General features: G+C 37.9%; 1 protein-coding gene and 2 pseudogenes across 6 annotated transcripts in view; 1 reads left to right on the forward strand and 2 right to left on the reverse strand.

The window, feature by feature from the left end:
* Positions 1-20,055, forward strand: part of DIAPH2 (diaphanous related formin 2) — a 1,085,411-nt gene that overhangs the window by 972,165 nt on the left and 93,191 nt on the right. The gene's annotated exons all lie outside the window — the stretch shown is intronic.
* On the reverse strand, positions 1,524-2,425 carry LOC112911664 (eukaryotic translation initiation factor 4E type 2 pseudogene; annotated as a pseudogene).
* Positions 12,672-12,994, reverse strand: LOC112911663 (small ribosomal subunit protein eS27-like; annotated as a pseudogene).

Below are 20,055 nucleotides of genomic sequence, written 5' to 3' on the forward strand. Positions count from 1 at the left end.
CATTGTATACATAAACCACATCTTCTTTATCCATTCATCTTTTGATGGACACCGAGGCTCCTTCCACAGTTTGGCTATTGTGGACATTGCTGCTAGAAACATCAAGGTGCAGGTGTCCCGGCATTTCATTGCATCTGTATCTTTGGGGTCAGTCCCTAGCAGTGCAATTGCTGGGTCATAGGGTAGATCTATTTTTAACTCTTTGAGGAACCTCCACACAGTTCTCCAGAGTGGCTGCACCAGTTCACATTCTCACCAACAGTGCAGGAGGGTTCCCTTTTCTCCACATCCTCTCCAACATTTGTGGTTTCCTGCCTTGTTAATTTTCTAGGGTGCAGATCCTTTACCTCTTTGGTTAGGTTTATTCCTAGGTATCTTCTGCTTTTGGGTGCAATTGTAAATGGAATTTTCAACTTAATTTCTCTTTCTTCAGTCTCATTGTTTGTGTATAGAAGTGCTACTGATTTCTGGGCATTGACTTTGTATCCTGCCACATTGCCGAATTGCTGTATGAGTTCTAGGAATCTTGGGGTGGAGTCTTTTAGGATTTCTAAAAACCTAAAATGTTTTTTAGGTACAGTATCATGTCATCTGCAGAGAGGGAGCATTTGACTTCTTCTTTGCCAATTTGAATGCCTTCTATTTCTTTTTTTTTTTTTTTTTTTTTTTTAATTTTTTATTTATTTATGATAGTCACAGAGAGAGAGAGAGAGAGGCAGAGACACAGGCGGAGGGAGAAGCAGGCTCCATGCACCGGGAGCCCGATGTGGGATTTGATCCCGGGTCTCCAGGATCGCGCCCTGGGCCAAAGGCAGGCGCCAAACCGCTGCGCCACCCAGGGATCCCCCTTCTATTTCTTTTTGTTGTCTGATTGCTGAGGAGGCTAGGACATCTAATACTATGTTGAATATCAGTGGTGAGAGTGGACATCCCTGTTGTGTTCCTAATCTTAGGGGAAAGGCTCACAGGTTTTTCCCATTGAGAATGATATTTGCTGTGGGCTTTTCATAGATGGCTTTTAAGGATCTGAAATGTTCCCTCTATCCCTACACTCTGCAGAGTTTTGATCAGGAATGGATGCTGTATTTTTTCAAATGCTTTCTCTGCATCTATTGAGAGGATCATATAGTTCTTGTTTTTTCTTTTGTTGATGTAATCTGTCACATTGATTACTTTATGATTTTTTGGGGGGGGAGGGGCTTGGGGGTAGAGAAATAAACAAAATGTCCCTATAGTTTAATGGCAGAGCTAGAAGAGAGCATTTATAGCTATTTTGGGACGCTCCAACAGAAAGCTTTTCTTGAATGCACAGACATTCATAATACTGATAACTCTCAGTCGACAGCTCTGGCTTGTACACGTGGTCACGATGCCCTCCATATAGCAGAGAAGAGCACAACAGAATCCCTGACAGGCATCTGACAGCATACAGCAAAACTAAAGGCTGAACTCCCCCCCACACACAGAACCTCATTAAAAAAAAGTTTGCCTATTACAAAGTCACGTTTTCTGTTTTTCTGCTTTATAAAGTCAGCGATGTTGGAGGGTGTCTAGTGGAATCCGTCATCCAGGAATGAGTGCAAAAGGGGAGCACATGGCTCAGGGATGTCCCTTCAGTGAGCAGATGGAAGGACCAGCTGGAGACCTCACATCCATTTCGGATAAACACACATATACAGAAAAGGATTATTGCCAGCTTGTGTACTTTCACAATGTGATTTTTGTATTTCAAAGCTTGAATTGTCCTTGATGCTGTTGGTGTGGGTTTTGTACTCCATCATGGTGTTGGGAGGTAGGTTAAGCACTCGCCGAAGCATATCCTGGATGCGGGCTGTGGTTGCTTGGTCAGTGGCAGACCTATTCCATATTGAAATAATGCTCTCCTGAAACCAGACAGAGACCACAGCCCCACAGATTTCCTCCCCAACCATGAACTGTTCCCCCAATATGGCCAGGATAAGATTCTCCCAGCAATAGGATGCCAAGCCCTTCCACAGTTGAATAATCCACTTGCCACCATTTTTATTTGCATCATCCTCCCACAGGGGCTTAATACCTTCTTTGAAGAGATGGAGGTTACTGTGGCATGACAGGTCCCCGGGATGTACCATGTGGCTATAAAACCTCCAGAACTGCTCCACAGAGGCAAAGGCGCCGATCAGTTTGATATTCTCTTTGTAGCTCTGTGAGCTGGTGGGATGCCCGGGGGTTATTCTGGAGTCCCAGAAAGTATAGTTGTACTGCAGGGGATGCTCTGCTGGCCCAAGAACAAGAGCCTTCCTCTTACTGCTGCCCTGACTTTTGTCTCATTCCATTTTTTCCTTCTCACCATCTTTCTGTGTGCTGTTTTCTTCATTCTGACCATGGTCCCCACTGTCATCATCTTTCAATGCGTCGAACTTGTTCATCCTCTCACCGCCGCCATCACCACTGCCTCACAGAGTCTACTTTATGATTGTTGAACCAGCCTGGCATCCCGGGGATAAATCCCACTTGGTCATCATCAATCATCTTCTTAATGTATTGTTGGATCGTACTGGCTAGTGTCTTGTTGAGAATTTTTGCATCCATGTTCATCAGGGATATTCTTTTATAATTCTCCTTTTTGGTGGGGTCTTTGGTTTTGGAATTAAGGTGATGCTGGCCTCATAAAACAAGTTTGGAAATATTCCATCCCTTTCTATCTTTCCAAACAGCTTTAGCAGAATAGGTATTATTTATTCTTGAAACTTTTGATAGCATTCCCCTGGGATGCCATCTGGCCCTGGACTTCTGTATCTTGGGAGGTTTTTGATGACTGCTTCAATTTCTTCACTGGTTATTGGCCTGTTCAGGTTTTCTATTTCTTCCTGTTCCAGTTTTGGTAGTTTGTGGTTTTCCAGAAATGCATCCATTTCTTCTAGACTGTCTAATTTATTGGCGTATAGCTGCTCATAATATGTTTTTAAAATCTTTTGTATTTCCTTAATATTGGTGGTGATCTCTCCTTTTTCATTCATGATTTTATTCATTTGAGTCTTTTTTCTTTTTTTTTTAAATTTATTTATGATAGTCACACACACACAGAGAGAGAGAGAGAGAGAGGCAGAGACACAGGCAGAGGGAGAAGCAGGCTCCATGCACCGGGAGCCCGACGTGGGATTCGATCCCGGGTCTCCAGGATCTGCGCCCTGGGCCAAAGGCAGGCGCCAAACCGCTGCGCCACCCAGGGATCCCGTCTTTTTTCTTTTTAATAAGGCTGGCTAATGGTTTATCTATCTTATTAATTCTTTCAAAGAGCCAACTCCTTGTTTTGTTGATCTGTTCTACAGTTCTTCTGGTCTCTATTTCATTGAGTTCTGCTCGAATCTTTATTAACTCTCTTCTTCTGCTTGTTGTAGGTTTTATTTGCTCTTCTTTCTCCAGTCCCTGCAGGCACACGGTTTGCTTGTGTCATTGAGTTTTTTCCAATTTCTTGAGGGATACTTCTGTTACAATGTATTTCCCCCTTAGGACTGCTTTTGCTGCATCGCACAGATTTCGAATGGTTGTATCTCATTTTCATTAGTTTCCATGAATCTTTGTAATTATCCTCTAATTTCCTGGTTGACCCATTCATCTTTTAATAGGATGCTCTTTAACCTCCACATATTTGAGTTTCTTCAAAATTTCTTGTAATTGAATTCTAGTTTCAAAGCATTGTGGTCTGAAAATATGCATGGCACAGTCCCAATCTTTTGGTATCCATTGTGACCTGATTTGTGACCCAGTATGTGGTCTATTCTGGAGAAAGTTCCATGTTCGCTTGAGAAGAATGTTGCATTTGGATGGAAAGTTCTGTATATATCTGTGAAATCCACCTGGTCCAGTGTTATCATTTAAAGCCCTTGTTCGTTGCTGGTGTTGTGTTTAGAGTATCTGTCATTTGCAGAAAGTGCCATGTTGGAGTCTCCCAGTATTAGTGTATTATTATCTAAGTATGTCTTTACTTTGGTTATTAATTGATTGATATACTTGGCAACTCACACATTAGGGCCATAAATATTCATGATTGTTAGGTCCTTTTGTTGGATAGACCCTTTAAGTATGATATAGTGTCCATCTTCATCTCTAACTACAGTCTTTGGGATAAACTTTAATTTATCTGATATGAGGATTGCTACCCCTGCTTTCTTTTGAGGACCATTTGAATAGTAAATGGTTCTCCGACCTTTCATTTTCAGAATCGAAGTGTCCTTAGGTCTAAAATTAGTCAATTGTATACAGCTAATAGATGGGTCTTGTTTTTTTATCTAATCTGAAACCCTGTTTCTTTTGGTGGGATCATTTAGCCCATTTAAGTTCAGAGTAACCATTGAGAGTTATGAATTTAGTGTCATCGTAATACCTATTGAGTCCCTTTTTTGTGGATTATTTCTTTGAGCTTCCTCTTTCTTTTACAGGGTCCCCCTTATTATTTCTTGCAGAGCTGCTTTGGTGGTCACAGATTCTTTCAGTTTCTGCCTGTCTTGGAAGCTCTTCATCTCTCCTTCCATTCTGAATGAGAGCCTTGCTGGCTATAGTATTGTTGACTGCATGTTCTTCTCCTTTAGGACCCTGAATATATCCTGCCAGCCCTTTCTGGCCTGTCAGGTCTCTGTGGAGAGGTCTGCTATTAATCTAATATTTCTCCCCATATAAGTTAAGAATCTCTTGTCTCTCACTGCTTTAAGAATTTTCTCTTTATCTCGGGAATTCGCAAGTTTCACTATTACAGGTTGAGGTGTGGGACGCTTTTTATGTATTTTGGGGTGGGGGACCTCTCTATCTCCTGGATCTGAATGCCTGTTTCCTTCCCCAAATTAGGGAAATTCTCAGCTATGACTTGTTCAAATATGCTTTCTGGCCCTCTGTCCCTGTTGGCGCTTTCTGAATTCCCAATTATACATAGATTCTTCCTTCTGAGGCTATTATTTATTTCCCATACCCTTTCCTCATGGTCTTTTAATTGTTTTTCTCTATTTTCCTTAGCTTCCTTTCTTGCCATCAACTTGTGTCTATGTCACTCACTCTTTCTTCCACTTCATTAACTCTCATCATTAGGACCACCAGTTTGGAGTGCATCTCATTTAATTGATTTTTAATTTTAGCCTGATTAGATCTAATTTCTGCAGCCACAAAGTCTCTAGAATCCTTTATGCTTTTTTTCCAGAGCCACCAGTAGCTTTATAATTGTGCTTCTGAATTTGCTTTCTGACATCGAATTGCAATCCATATTCTGTAACTCTGTGGGAGAGAATACTGTTTCTGATTCTTTCTTTTGTGATGAGTTGTTCCTTCTAGTCATTTTTCTTAGTGCAGAGTGGCTGTATGAGTGGATTGGGTCAGGAATATCAACCATGACCTAAGTAAATTTCACTCTAGAGTATTCTGATGAGGTCAGAGTCCAGAAAATGAAAACACAGATCAGAGGAAAATAAAACAAAAGGACCACTAAAGTCAAAAACAAATTTTTAAAGAAAGTAGTAAGAAATTAAAGGGAAAAAAAAAAGACAAAAGAAGAAAAAATCAAAAGGAAAAAGGAAAATAAGAAAAAAAAAGAAAAAAGTGAGGGACTGGGAGATGGTGGTGGTGAAGAAGTTGTAGTGGAGGGAGAATGTAGTCTACCTGAGTGGTTCTAGAAGGTGATTCTCTTGGTTCTGAGTATATTAAGCTATGTATGTTAGAAGATGCTCAGTCCCAAATTCATATAACCCAGCAATACTTCTAAAACCCCCCAACATTGACCACCAAAACATAAATGAGATAAAAGAGGGGGGCAGAATGGGCATGAAGAGAGAGTATAATCACAGAATGAACCAGCACGGTCTTCCACTTGGTTCTGGGTGTATGCTGGTCATATTTTAGAAGTTATTAATGTCTGCCATTGTAGAACAAAATGAGGCCGAGAAAACAAAAAGCACAAAACAAAACAAAAAAAAACGTATCTCGTATATCTCTCAAAGTTAAATTGAGTATGTTGAAGGGAATCTAGAGTGGAAAATATATCTAAGACCTGTAATTGTAGAAATATGAAAGTCAAAATGAAGATGTGGTAAAATATTTTATTTAAGGTGGGAAAAGAGAAAAACAATTAGAAATTTTTAGTCTGATATAAAAATGGAAAATACTGGAAATACTGGAAAAGGGGGGGGAGGAGGGGTACCCTCTAGTTCTATATACTACAAATCCCCTGATTTCCCCTGGCACTTTCCAGTGCTGCTTGGTCAAGAACTTGCTCTTACCACTGGTCTTCTTGGGAGGGTTCTGCTGTGCTGATTCTCAGGTGTGTTTACCTGGTGGAGATGCCCTGCCCCATGCCTGTGCCTGGCTCAGTGGGAGCTCTTTACCCAGCTAGGCCTGTGTTCCCTGGGGGCCCTGCCTCTCCCAGGCACAAGGTGAAACAAGGAGCAGCAACAACAATGGTGGTAAGCAGCTCTCCAGCTCTGGAGTCAGCTCCCCACTAGTAACTAATGTAGTCTCCCAGTCTGCACTGACCTAGATGCTTCCAGGACAGGTGCAGGTGTGCTAATCTGAATAGCTTGTAGGGCACCCAGTGGCAGGAGAGTCCCCACTGTCCTGTGCCCTCCCTGCCTCCGCCTGTCCCAAGGGATGCACAGGACCCTGAGCTGTGTCCACTCAGGCGCCCTGGGATCCAGGGACCGTGCTGCTGGAATCACACTCCCGGGCTTTGCAGCTCCCAAAGGCAGCAGGACACTGCCCCCTCCACCCGGAGACCCTGTCTAACCAACTGGCTTCTCCCAAATGCCCTGTCAGCTGTGTGCTCCAGCCCTTTATAGAGCTCGGCCCACAGTTTGTGTTGCACTTCCTCTATTAGTTACTACAGGAAACTGGAGGCTTCACTACCCATCCTGCAATTCTTCCCAATTTCCCTGCTAAGCACTTTTCCATCGGGAAAGAATCCGGTATGGATTTTCAATGTTCCCACTTCTCCGGGGCTGGGCTTTCTTGTCCCAGAGGCTTTCACTGCAAGGCTTTGGCTGGGTTCCTTGCAGTGCCCCTCCCCCACTTGATTCTTTTTTATTTTTTTCCGCCTTCCTACCTTGCTAGAAGTGAAAATCCTTCTCTCTGTAGCGTTCCAGCTGTTCTCTCTTTAAAACTCAGGTCAAATTTGTAGGTGTTCAGGGTGTTTTGAAAGTTATCTAGGTAAGTTGATGGGACCAGGAGAGTGACCCTATTCCTCTGCCATCTTGCCCCACTTTCTTTCCTCACTGTGCTTTTGATGTACATTTCCCTGATGACCAGTGATGTTGAGCATCTTTTCATGTGTTTATTGGCCATGTGTCCGTTTCCTTTGGAAAAACGTCTATTCGGTTTCACTATCCATGTTTTAGTCAAATTGCTGTTTGATATTGAGTTATATTAGTTCTTAATATATTTTGGATATTTACCCTTTATCAGATATATTATTTTCAAATATTTTCTTCCAATCCATAGGCTGCCTTTTAGTTTTGCTGTTTCCTTTGCTGTACACAAGTCTTTTTAATTTTGATATAGTCCCAATAGGTATTTTTTGCTTTTGTTTCCCTTGCCTTGAGACATTTCTGGAAAAATGTTGCTGATGTCAGAGAAATTACTGCCTGTGATCTATTCTAGGATTTTTATGGCTTCAGATCTTTTATTTAGGTCTTTAATCCACCTCGAGTTTTTTTTGTTTTGTTTTTTTTTTTTTTTATTTATGATAGTCATACAGAGAGAAAGAGAGAGAGGCAGAGACACAGGCAGAGGGAGAAGCAGGCTCCATGCACCGGGAGCCCGACGTGGAATTCGATCCCGGGTCTCCAGGATCGCGCCCTGGGCCAAAGGCAGGCACCAAACCGCTGCGCCACCCAGGGATCCCTCGAGGTTTTTTTTGTGTGTGTATAGTGTAAAGAAGTGGTCAGGTCTCATTCTTTTGTGCATAGCTTTCCAGTTTTCCCAGCATCATTTGTTGAAGAAACGGTCTTTTCCCCATTGTATATTCTTGAACATGGCTATCTTTTAGCCTCCATTATGTTGATAGTGTAAAGTCTCACGTTGTGATTAGCATGGAAGAAAATTCTTACCAAATTCTTCTTGTTCTCCTGCCAACTAACTGGGCATGTTGTGAGTGGTTATCTAAGGAACATGGTCCCAGTTGATCTCCATAGCATTCAGGGATAGGTTTAGTCCAAGTCTGTAGGTATGAGATGTGAGACAGTTGTTTGTTAGGACCACATTCCCAGTTTGCACTGGACATGTGTTTTATCAGATGTTTCTACATGTCTTGTGTAAAAAGGGTTGGGTAAAAATACTGGATAAAATACATTTGGGTAAAAAAAATGTCTCAGAACTCCCTCTTATTGAACCTCTGGGTACTGCTCACTGGTTCCACAACTATTATAATCCAACACAACTAGTATGATTTACAAGTTGGTCTCTTGGGGCCCTTTCACCTTCTAAGACCCCAACACCAAAGGTAAGTAGTTTTTTCCTATATGCTTCAAGATTACTGTGGTACCAGGGTACCTCAGTGGCGCAGTCAGTTGAGTATCTGACTCTTGGTTTCAGCTCAGGTCATGGTCTTAGGGTGCTGGAATCAAGCCCCATGCCAGACTCAGCTCACCGCAGAGTTTGCTTGTCTCTCTCCCTCTGTTCCTCCCCCAGTACCCTTCCCTCTCTCTCTCTCTTTCTCCCTCTCCCTCTTTCCCTCTCTCCATCTCTCTCTTTCATAAATAAATAAAATCTTAAAAAAAAAAAAAAAAGAAAAAGATTACTGTGGTCCCAACTCAGCCTCAAGGGAACTCCTTTGAAACTGTGAACAAGAGCAAGCTGACTCAGGAGGATAACATGTATCAGTGCACTAAAAACTTCATATGGAGATTTTCATAAGAGGACCAGTTTGGTCTTTGCCATTAAACCAAGCTCTCAGTTATGCTATGGGGAATGGAATTCAAGTCTTCAATATTGTCCCTAGAGCACACCTGAAGGGCAAGACTGATGTTCCTGAACCTTAGATATTCTAAGAATGAGCTAAGCTTTAATAATAAAAAGTTCTCTTTTTTACTCATTATCTTTATATTATTCCAGTACCACTTGTTATACATATTGGAGACTAAGGTAACAATGTCAGTAAGTACACTTGAATTCCACAGGGGCCTTTCCATATATATATTTCAACAGAATAGGATAAAGTATATACCAGTTTCCAAGTAACTTAAATAACCTGCACTGGTCCTTTGGTGATGTATGTAAGTTTTACTCCTTGTAGGCGCCTTCCAGGGATCCTGAGACATGTGTTCTTAAATCCTCTCCCTTTGTCTCCTGTACATACACCAGGTCTTCTTGAATCCACTTTTCTATTTCCTCTTTCTTTTGCTTTTTATTCCAACCTTCCATTTGCTACTCTATATAGAAGACAGCAAATGTGCAGGATATACTATAGGCTTCTGTTGTCCAAAACTAAATTAGCATATACTCCCCCACTAAGCACCCTACCCAAATCCAGCATCAAGAATGAAAGTCTCATCAGTTCTTTGGTGGTACTTAAGTGACTGTTCCATGTCTGGCTTCATGCCTGCTAATTTGGATTCTCCTTCTATAAAGTGAGGCACATTGACTGGCTGCTGTACAAAGATAAATACTATTCTTTGGGGTCATGGAATTTCTAAATAAACTGAGACTAGTGGCTTAAAATCAAATTACCTGGAGTCTCAAAGGAAAAGGCATTGAATAATCTCATTCAGGCTGTTTTCAAAAATACAATGTATTCTTCAAGTTTTAGAGTTTCTAGAGAAAATTAGCAGACAGTAGTTGCAAGGAAAAGCAGAACTTTAATGAGATGTGTAACTTACATGACTTAACTCACATCTAAAAGTTTAGCCAACATATACTTATATTATTTTTAAAAACAAATATCTGTTAAGGAGTTTGTCTTGTACATAGGGATATGTTTCAAAAGGAAGAATATGGCCTTTTTTCTTAATATATACTAAAATGTTGTTACATATTGAAAGCCACTTATTTTTATGAGTCAAATTTTGTACTCAAAGCTGATTTCTATTTTTTTTTTATATTGTTGTGATAGAGGTATTTTGGAGGGTATAGAGTAATGGCTTTTAGTAAAGGTGGGCTTTAAAAATAATTATTTAATTTTAACTTTTTACCTCTTAGAACAAATTTGTTTTTACTTTAATCATTTCTTCTTCTTCTTCTTCTTCTTCTTCTTCTTCTTCTTCTTCTTCTTCTTCTTCTTCTTCTTTCTTCTTCTTCTTAAAATTTTAAGCATACCTTCCGAAATATGTCACTTCTGTATTAAAATAAATGAATTCATGAAGTTGCTTTCTTTGCAGCATGAGGAGCTAGCAGAATAAAAATAAACTAGTATTTCTTGTTGCTGGAAAATAATTATGAGAATATTACACAGAGGAAGCCATGCTTAAAATGAAGGCTTCATATTGCATTTAAAACTCAAGTGGGACTTTCAATTATTCTGTTTAGTAGAATAATATATTGATGAATCCTTAGAGAACTAATTATGTTGTTTCACATGAATTACAAATGCATCATTTAGCTGCATTATAGCCTTACATGTGTCCTTTACAATTAATCATCATTAAATGTTAGAAATGTAAACTTTAAGATGCAAAGAAAGCATATTTTTTAAACAAAGTGGTCTAAACAAATACCAGTATTTTATTTTGAGATCTGTAACTGCTCTACAGAATTTCTTTTCCTATTTTTACAAGATCAAAGTATAAATCTGAGAACTTTTTAAATAGAATTCTCTTAAAATTCCATTATTGATGATAAGTGTAAGTTGCGAGAGTAAGTTTTTCCCTTACTTTTTTAAAGTTTTAATTTAAATTCCAGTTAGTTAATATATAGTGTAATAATAGTTATAGATGTGTAGTATAGTGATTCAGTATTTCCATGAAACACTCGGTGCTCATCACAAGCACACTCCTTAATCCTCAGCGCCTCTTTAACCCATCCCCACCCACGTCCCCTTCAGCAACACTCAGTTTGTTCTCTATAGTTATGAGTGTGTTTCTTGGTTTACATCTCTCCTTTTTTCCTCTATAATCATTGGTTTTGTTTCTCAAATTCCACATATGAGTGAAATTTTATGGTATTTATCTTTCTCTAACTGACTTATTTCACTTAGCATAATACTTTTTAGCTCTATCCATGTCTTTGTAAATGGCAACATTTCATTCTTTTTATGGCTGAGTAATATTCCACTATATATGTGTGTGTGTGTGTGTGTGTGTGTGTGTGTGTATCTCACCTCTTCTTTATCCATTCATCAATTGATGGACACTTAGGCTGTTTCCATACTGTGGCTATTGTAGATAAAGCTGCCATAAACATCAGAGTGCATGTATCCCTTTAAATTAGTATTTTAGTATTCTTTAGGTAACTACTTAGTAGGGTGTAATTGCTGGATCATAGGGTAGTTGTATTTTTAACTTTCTGATAAATCACCATACTGTTTTCCACAGTGGCTATAGCAGTTTGCATTCTCATCAAGAGTGCAAGATGGTTTCACTTTCTCCACATCCTCTTCAACAACTGTTGTGTGTTATATTAATTTTAGCCATTCTGACAGGTGTGAGGTGTATCGCATTGCAGTTTTGATTTGTATTTCCTTGACAATCAGTGATGTTGAACATCTTTTCATGTATCTGTTGGCCATCTGTTTGTCTTTGGGAAAATGTCTATTCATGTCTTCTGACCATTTTTTATTTGGATTATTCAGTTTGGGGATGTTGAGTTTTATAAGTTCTTTCTATGTTTTATATACTAACCCTTTATCAGATACTCAATTTCCTTTCATATTAGCATCATCAAATTCTAATCTCACCTTTTTACCTTTCAAATAGTTATGGAGGAGACTCTTTTGTGGTAGCTGTTTCATCTTTTTTGTTCCTTCATATTTTTCTCTTATAAGTTTATCTGATACTGTGATGTGTTCATGAAATATAGTCAGTTATTATACTTTGCTGTAGTAGAACTATTCATCATGGATATTTCTGCTGCCAATAACTAAATTGTTTGCAAAAAATTAGGTACTTAGTTTATTCTTACTGATCAGCTCTACTCTTTTGGACCAAAGCAACATGAGAGCAAATACTTTCACACCTGTTAGGATGGAGTTGCAACTGTCATACATTTGGAATGTTATGATCCCAAGCAGTCTTTATATAATTTGAATTACATTGTATGTTAGGTTCTTGATAAAATCTGGCCAATTTTTACAGAAGAAATTACTTATCTGATCATTTGGTCCTATCTATTTAGGAATATGTAAAACTGGATTTATTTTTAAGGTAATATGTGACCAAAGTTAATTTTCTTCCTAAGGCCTAAATAAAGAAAAAGCAGTTTCCCCCCCAAAAAATTGCAATATCTTCTCCTATTCCATATGTTGCCTTTTAGTTTTATTGATTGTTTCCTTCACTGTGCAGAAGCTTTTTGATGAAGTCCCAATAGTTTAGTTTTGCTTTTGTTTCCCTTTCTTCAGGAGACATATCTAGAAATAAGTTGCTATGGCTAGTTTCAGAGAGCTTACTGCCTGTGTTCTCCTCTAGGATTTTGATGGCTTCCTATGTCACATTTAGGTCTTTCATCCATTTTGAATTTATTTTTGTGTGTTGTATAAGAAAGTGTTCCAGTTTCATTCTTTTTTTTTCCCCAAAATCTGTTTATTGGGATAGTGTCCCACTCATCTTGATTCAGGGAGCTTTTAGTGCTGCTTCCACCTGAAGGAGCATCCTTCTGTAAGCCTTGCTTTTCCTCCTGTGTGCTGGCAGAGGATGATGGAACAGCCGACACACAGAACTACCGTCTATGCATGGCTGAAGACCGTGGTGATTTTGTAGCATCCCAGGTACTTCACATCCATGAAGTAGGAGTTGAGGCTCTGCACCAGGCATTTCTTCTTGTGCTTCCTCTTCTCCTCTTCCAAGGACGGGTACAGGAGGTCCTTCGCAAGGGGCATGTTCTCATGGGGAGGTCGTCAATGCTGGAAAGGCGCAGTTTTCATTCTTTTGCATGTTGCTGTCCAGTTTCCCCAACCCAATTTGTTGAAGAAACTGTCTTTTTTCCATTGGATATTGTTTTCTGCTTTGTTGAAGATTAATTCACCATCTAGTTGTTGGTTCATTTCTGGGTTTGCTATTCTGTTCTATTGATATTTGTGTCTCTTTTTGTGCCAGTACTATACTGTCTTGATCTCTGCAGTTTTGTAATGTAACTTGAAGTCTAGAACTGTGATGTCTCCAGTTTTGCTTTTCTTTTTCAAGGTCGCTTTGACTATTAGGGTTCCATACAAAATTTAAGGTTGTTTGTTATAGCTCTGTGAAAATTGTTGTTGGTATTTTGATAGAGATTGCATTAAATATGAAGTTTGCTTTGAGCAGTACAGACATTTTAACAATATTTGTTGTTCCAATGCATGAATGTAGAATGTTATTCCATTTCCTTTTGCTCTTCAATTTCCTTCATCAGTGTTCTACGGTTTTCAGACTATAGGTCTTTCATCTCTTTGGTTAGATTTCTTCCTAGGTATCTTATTGTTTTTGGTGTAATTATGAATGGCATTGATTCCTTCATTTTCCTTTCTGCTGCTTCATTATTAATATATAGGAATGCAACAGATTTCTGTATGTTGATTTTTTATCCTGTCACTTTTCTAATTTTTTTTATCAGTTCTAACAGCTTTTTGGTGGAATCTTTAAAGTTTTCTACATAGGGTATCATGTCATCTGCAAACAGTGGAAGTTTGACTTCTTCCTTGCCAATTTGGATGCCTTTTATTTATTTTTGTTGTCTGCTTTCTGTGGCTAGGACTTCCAGTACTATGTTAAATAACATTGGTGAGAGTGGATACCCCTGTGACAGTAATTATTATTATAACTTTAGGCTTACTTTTAGAATTTAAGCATCAGAAACATATTATTAAAACTTTTTTATTAGGTGAATAGGTGCTTTTCCAAATGCATTTCCAAAAGTCATAGGTTTTTAAGCTTTTTACTCTGAAAGTCACACTTTCAAGTAGGAACTGAAATTCTTATAACACAAGTAATATACCAGTACAGAGTTATCACAGTAAGTTTTAGTGATTTAGGAGGTGAACATTGATTCCCTTATGAGTCTGTCTCTTTCCGAAAATAATGTAGCTCGTCCATTTTGTAGGAAAATACCATCTTCCAAAGAACTGGATATTACTGCTAACTAAGTAGGCAGAAATCATAGGCATTAGATAGTTTAAGTTAAATGTGATAAACCTCTATAATACAAACATTAATGGATAGAAAATGCCTGAAGATGAGGGAAACACAAAGCAGAAGGAACAGTTATTACCTGCTAAGTGCCCAGCACTGTTCTAAGTACTGGGGATATTTAAAGGAGTAGGAAATGTTCCCTTTCTTCAAAAAATCATATACTGCATATAAAAATTCCAAAGAGCCAACAGCAAAGGAATTCACAATAAGTTGACATATTATGAACCAAAAAGATCTAATCACAGACTGAGGTATATAGCAAAAGTCTATGTGTATCTGAACTTCCCTGCATAACTTTCATCGTGTGTAATTTCTGACAAAATTATAGATGGGGAATGATAGAGCCAGGAAGGCTCTTAAAGATCATCTGGCATAAATCTCTCATTTTCCAGAAGGTGAAATCTAGACCCAAAGAAGGTGAAATATTTTACTCCACATCATACAGCAAATGAATGACAGTGGGGACTAGAACTCAAGCCTCTTGATTCTTAGTCCAGTCTTTCCAGATGGCACAAACACAAACCTTTGTCTTTAAGCTCTCTCCCCATTCTTCCCTTTACTTGAATGGTGAAAACAATGGCACAGGCTCTATGAAAAAGTGGAACTCCCCAAACAAGGAAAGAAACCCTGGATAGAATTCTCATGGGGCCAGTAAAGAAATTGAAAGAGAGGGCAAAACATGGATATAGGGAAATAGAGAGCAAATACAGTCCAGGAAAAAATTAAGAGAAACCCAATTACAAGAATGAGAAAATCAAACACAAAAAAGGAAGACTTAAATAATTATTCATTAGCACTTATTTATATGGAAAACAGACTAAAATGTCTTTGGTCTAATATATATGTTCAATCTGCTTTGAAAGTTTTCTTTTTCAAAATAGTGTCAGCTATGATAGGTAGCTTCATATTAAAGTGAAGAGCTCTCCATTACCTAGCACATTTCTACACCTAGAGAGTAGTGATGACTGATATGCATAATGATGACCCTGAGGCAATGTAATACCCCAAAGTACCTTTTGATCCATTAAATTTTTTTCTACTATATTTAGCCTACATATATTACTAAACATATTTTATATTCAAATTCTTAGAAAATGGGGAGTATGTTTATGATAATATTTCTGATAATTACCTATGAAATCATCACAGCACTTCATGTCTTAGCTAAGCCACATAGAGGAGATTTTACCAGAATGAAGAAGATACTGTGTCATCTTACTTCCCAGATGTTTCTTTCTTAGGCTTTTTGGGCTTTCTTGTCTTGAACCTTTTCTGATGAAATGTGGAATAAATAGCCTGTCACAATTTTAGGCTTTCTAGCCTGATTGTTGACATCTCAATCTAATGATTCTTTTGAAAGTATATATTGTCTAAATAGATTATTTTGCCTTCTGCCACCTTACAAGTCTTTTTGTATAATGGTAAAGGAAGATTATAATGTTTTCATTGGATCTTAAATGTTCTTTTTGTGTAAGTTAGCTGCCAGGCAAGAATCCTGGATCCATTTTTTCTTAGCATCAATATGAATGTCTGTGATAAATAAGTCATTGATCATTGCAGCTGCCTTTGTGAAGAGATTTTGCACTTACTGTTTCTTTCACATGCACAAGGACATTAGTTAACCTAATTGACTATTACTTGGTCAGTTTCTGTGTAGGAAGTAATGCTAGGTAAAATAGAGAAAAGAAATGAAAATTCAGTGCATTTCTATTGAAACACAGAAAGATTTCATAATAGAAAAAATACATTAATTTGAAGCTTCTCTGGGATTTGTGTTCCCAAAGGATGAGCTTGAAACCATGAAATTCTTTCCCATAACCTAAACCAGATTGTTATGTGGGTCTCTAAGAGTGAATTGCTAATAGATATACTGACATAGTATAAAATGTATCACATGGCTGTGGTAAACATAGGGCAGTAGAAGCTACACCGCTATAATTAACATAGGTCAGAAATGTGGTTCAGTTAGTCAAATGCCAGGAGACTCTTTTCATGTTTTGTCTTTCCTAATTAGAAGTCTAGGGAATCAGGTACAAAATATTCATCTTTATCAGTTCAAACAGTGATGGACAATTATGTGTTTAAATGTCCAGCAGTTATACTTTGCAATTAAAGTACTAAACAGTCTGTGATACCTCCATGGCAGAGCAGTCCTCCACTTCTATGGCTGATGCTGCTTTTTCTTTTCTGTGTTGTGTCTGCTTTGGAATCATCATCATTATGGGGCATGACACTAGGTATGTTAGGCCATGCTGCTGACAATGGTAACTTTCAAAAGGGAGAAATAACATCAACTAATATAAGGTGAAAAAACTGAGACTTAGAAGCAATATCAGCAAAGAATTGAATGCAAGGAACCATTTGAGTAGGATTACAAGCATTTTAGAATGTGCAGATTAGCCCTGGATTAAGGGAAATCAAAAATTTTTAAAAATATTTTATTTATTTATTCATAAGAGACACAGAGAGAGAGAGACAGAGACATAGGCAGAGGAAAAAGCAGGCTCCCTGCAGGGAGCCCAATGCAGGACTTGATCCCAGGACCTCAGGATCACACCCTCAGTCAAAGGCAGACACTCAACCACTGAGCCATCCAGGTGCCCGGAAATCAAGAATTAAACAACCTCATTTATATAAATGAGCATCCTGGAGTTTTTAATAATGGAACCAATAACCTCACTGCATTTTGAATCTATTTGGATGTCATGTAAAGAATGAACATATGCAGTACTTAAGAAGGAAAGGTCAATTCTGCCATAGTGATCATTGGAGCATAATGTAACAGGCTATTTTTTTTTTCCATCTCATCAATTCTAGAACATCTAAACTTATCTTTTCAGGAAGTTGTGGGCTTTTTAAAAAATCTCCTGCAACCATTATAACCCAAATAAACAGCACTTTACTTATTTTTTAAATATTATTTATTTATTTATTAGAGATAGAGAGAGAGAGAGAGAGAGAAGAGAGAGAGAGAGAGCCTGACGTGGGACTGGATCCCCAGTCTCCAGGATCACACCCTGGGCTGAAGGTGGTGCTAAACCGCTAAGCCACCGGGGCTGCCCATAAACAGCACTTTATTTTTTTTTTTAATTAATTTTTATTGGTGTTCAATTTATCAACATACAGAAAAACACCCAGTGCTCATCCCGTCAAGTGTCCACCTCAGTGCCCGTCACCCATTCCCCTCCAACACCCGCCCTCCTCCCCCTCCACCACCCCTAGTTCGTTTCCCCGAGTTAGGAGTCTTTATGTTCTGTCTCCAGCACTTTAAGTCAACTCCACACCTTCACTAACATATTACAAACATCAAATAATTTGTATGTAAACAGATATATGTGGTTTCAGTAACAGGGTCTCTGGTTTTTTACTGCCCTTCCTATTTATTAGCCTCTAAATGGATTGTTTAGTTGGTATAACTCTGTATATCTGCCTATTGTCTCTTATTTTATGGAATGTACTGCTTCAGTTATAGTTAACACCCAATCTGACAAAGATTTGTTGTGGCTACCATACTTTGTTCACTTCATAGCATTAATAGTGGCATTTGTATGTTACCAAAAATAGACCATTGGATTCATCATCCTTAGTCAAACAAAAGTAGCTCCCTTGATTTTCAGCATAATGTTTCTGGATATCTAATAGTATTTTGGCAGATGGTGAATTAGAAGGAAATAAAATTATAAACTCAGCATGTGCTATAACTCTGGGTTTATAATTCCTGAGAGATCTAGAAATAAATACAGATATTCACCCATGAGTTCAAAATCGCCTAATTCAAATCATTGAAGCTGAATTTCACCTAGAACTCATTTGAACTCTTTTTCATTAAAAGTCCTGTCCAAGATTAGGTCAAATGTCATATTCTTTGGTCATTCCAACCTTCCTCCTCTGAGTCTTCTAACCTTGACAGTCATCAGTACTATATATACTTCTGTCCAGTTGTCTCCTTTCCTTATCTATTAGCTCTCCAAGGGCATCAACCATGCTATCTTTTACTGCTTATACAGTCTTCATTGAATATATTCATTCATTTTTAAATAAATATTCAATATGCTCTTCCTACTATTGGGTAATGATCTAGACCAGAGGCTGGCAAACTATAGTTAGTGGGCCAAATCTAGCCTACAGGGCTAGAAATAAGAATGTATTTTTGTACTTTTATATTTTATGACCCATTTTTGAAGGATCATAAAAACAAGAATATGCAATAGAAACCATATGTGTCTAGTAAAGCTTAAAATATTTATTATCTGGCCCTTTAGAAGGAAAAGATGGCCAGCGCTTGTTTTAGATGCTGGGGATACAATGAACAAAGCAGACCAAAAAAAAAAAATATATTACTTTTTTGGAGCCTAAATTCTACTTATACATTTATTTTACACAGAATAAGAATCCATCTTTGTCATCTCCATAGTACTTACATATATAGTATGTACTCAATGAATATTTGTGAAATGAAGGCATACATACAATCCATTCTCCAATAACACACAATATAGATAAACATTTCTATATTAATGTAATTAAATGTATTTTTAGTCTTTATATTAAGAGTCTTTTACTAATAGCTTTTAGAAAAAAAGTAAAACACTACTTGTCAAAGACATTTTATTCTGGTATTTAATGAAATGGTCTCCCGTCTTAATGTAACTTTTATTCCTGATGAGGTCCTGATTACCAAGCCTTCTTATTAGAGGTAATCATCATAATTTTATTTGATTCTGAAAGTTTTCTAAAATGGTGGATGTTTCATAAGAGATCATTTTGTGTATGTTACAATTAAAGAATAAGTTAGTCTTCCAGGAGTCTCCATCCTTGAATTCTCCAACTTTCTGGTGTTTAAGAGCTGAAGATGACATTTAACTCTACATCAGAAAAGACAATCTTTGCTTTAGATTCTGAGTTTACTAATATTATGGCATCTTTTCAAAAAATCAGGCTATAATTAGCCACTAATTCTCCAACAAAGTGTACAGCCTTTAGAAGCTGATGGTTGGATACTAGGGATGAATTGAGTGCTGGGAAGAGAGTGGAAGGGATCAAAGGGCCAGTGAAAGGATGCCAGAAGTGGAAAGGGTGGGATTTGTAGACCCAGCAGATTATGGTAGTAACAAAGAGGAATATGTAATTATCTTTTCCACCCTCTAAGTGGCAGAGTTTCCTACTCAGAACCATTCCTCCCACCACATCCACACAATCAGTTAAGTATTGTTACTTGTACCTATCTCCACCCCAAACCATCACTACAAGGGTTTCCTTTGTTTTTCACACATTCAAAACTGGAAGTAGATGAGGCACCAGATCTAAAAAGAAAAATCACATGCTATTCTATTTAAATCTTTATCTCCAATGACCCTTTAATCTGAAATGCCCTTACTCCTAGCATCCCGCATACTTCCTTTTAGATACCATACTACCATTAATCTACAAACTTTGCTTTATTAAAGAATTACTCATTCTTCATATCTTGCATAGATTTAGAGTTGACAAAATGAAAGTTTAAACTGTAGTAATGGAGAATCTTAAATGAAGGAAATTGAAGCATACAATAGTAATGTACTGATTTGCTTTTAGATATTTGATCTTTGTCAAGACTAATGAGATTGCATATCTAATATAGGGAATGAATAAAAATTTTAATAAACCTGCCTAATTTGTATTCCTAGGAATTTTGTAAAAAGGAGAATTATGCCAGCAAACCTGGATGTGCTTTCCCTTTAATTGCACCTATTGATTTCTATCACCAATCCATTTGCATCCTCTCCTATCTATGGTTAATACATAAGAAGTC

This window comes from Vulpes vulpes, chromosome X (genome assembly GCF_048418805.1).
Source record: "Vulpes vulpes isolate BD-2025 chromosome X, VulVul3, whole genome shotgun sequence".
Taxonomy (NCBI): Eukaryota; Metazoa; Chordata; class Mammalia; order Carnivora; family Canidae; genus Vulpes; species Vulpes vulpes.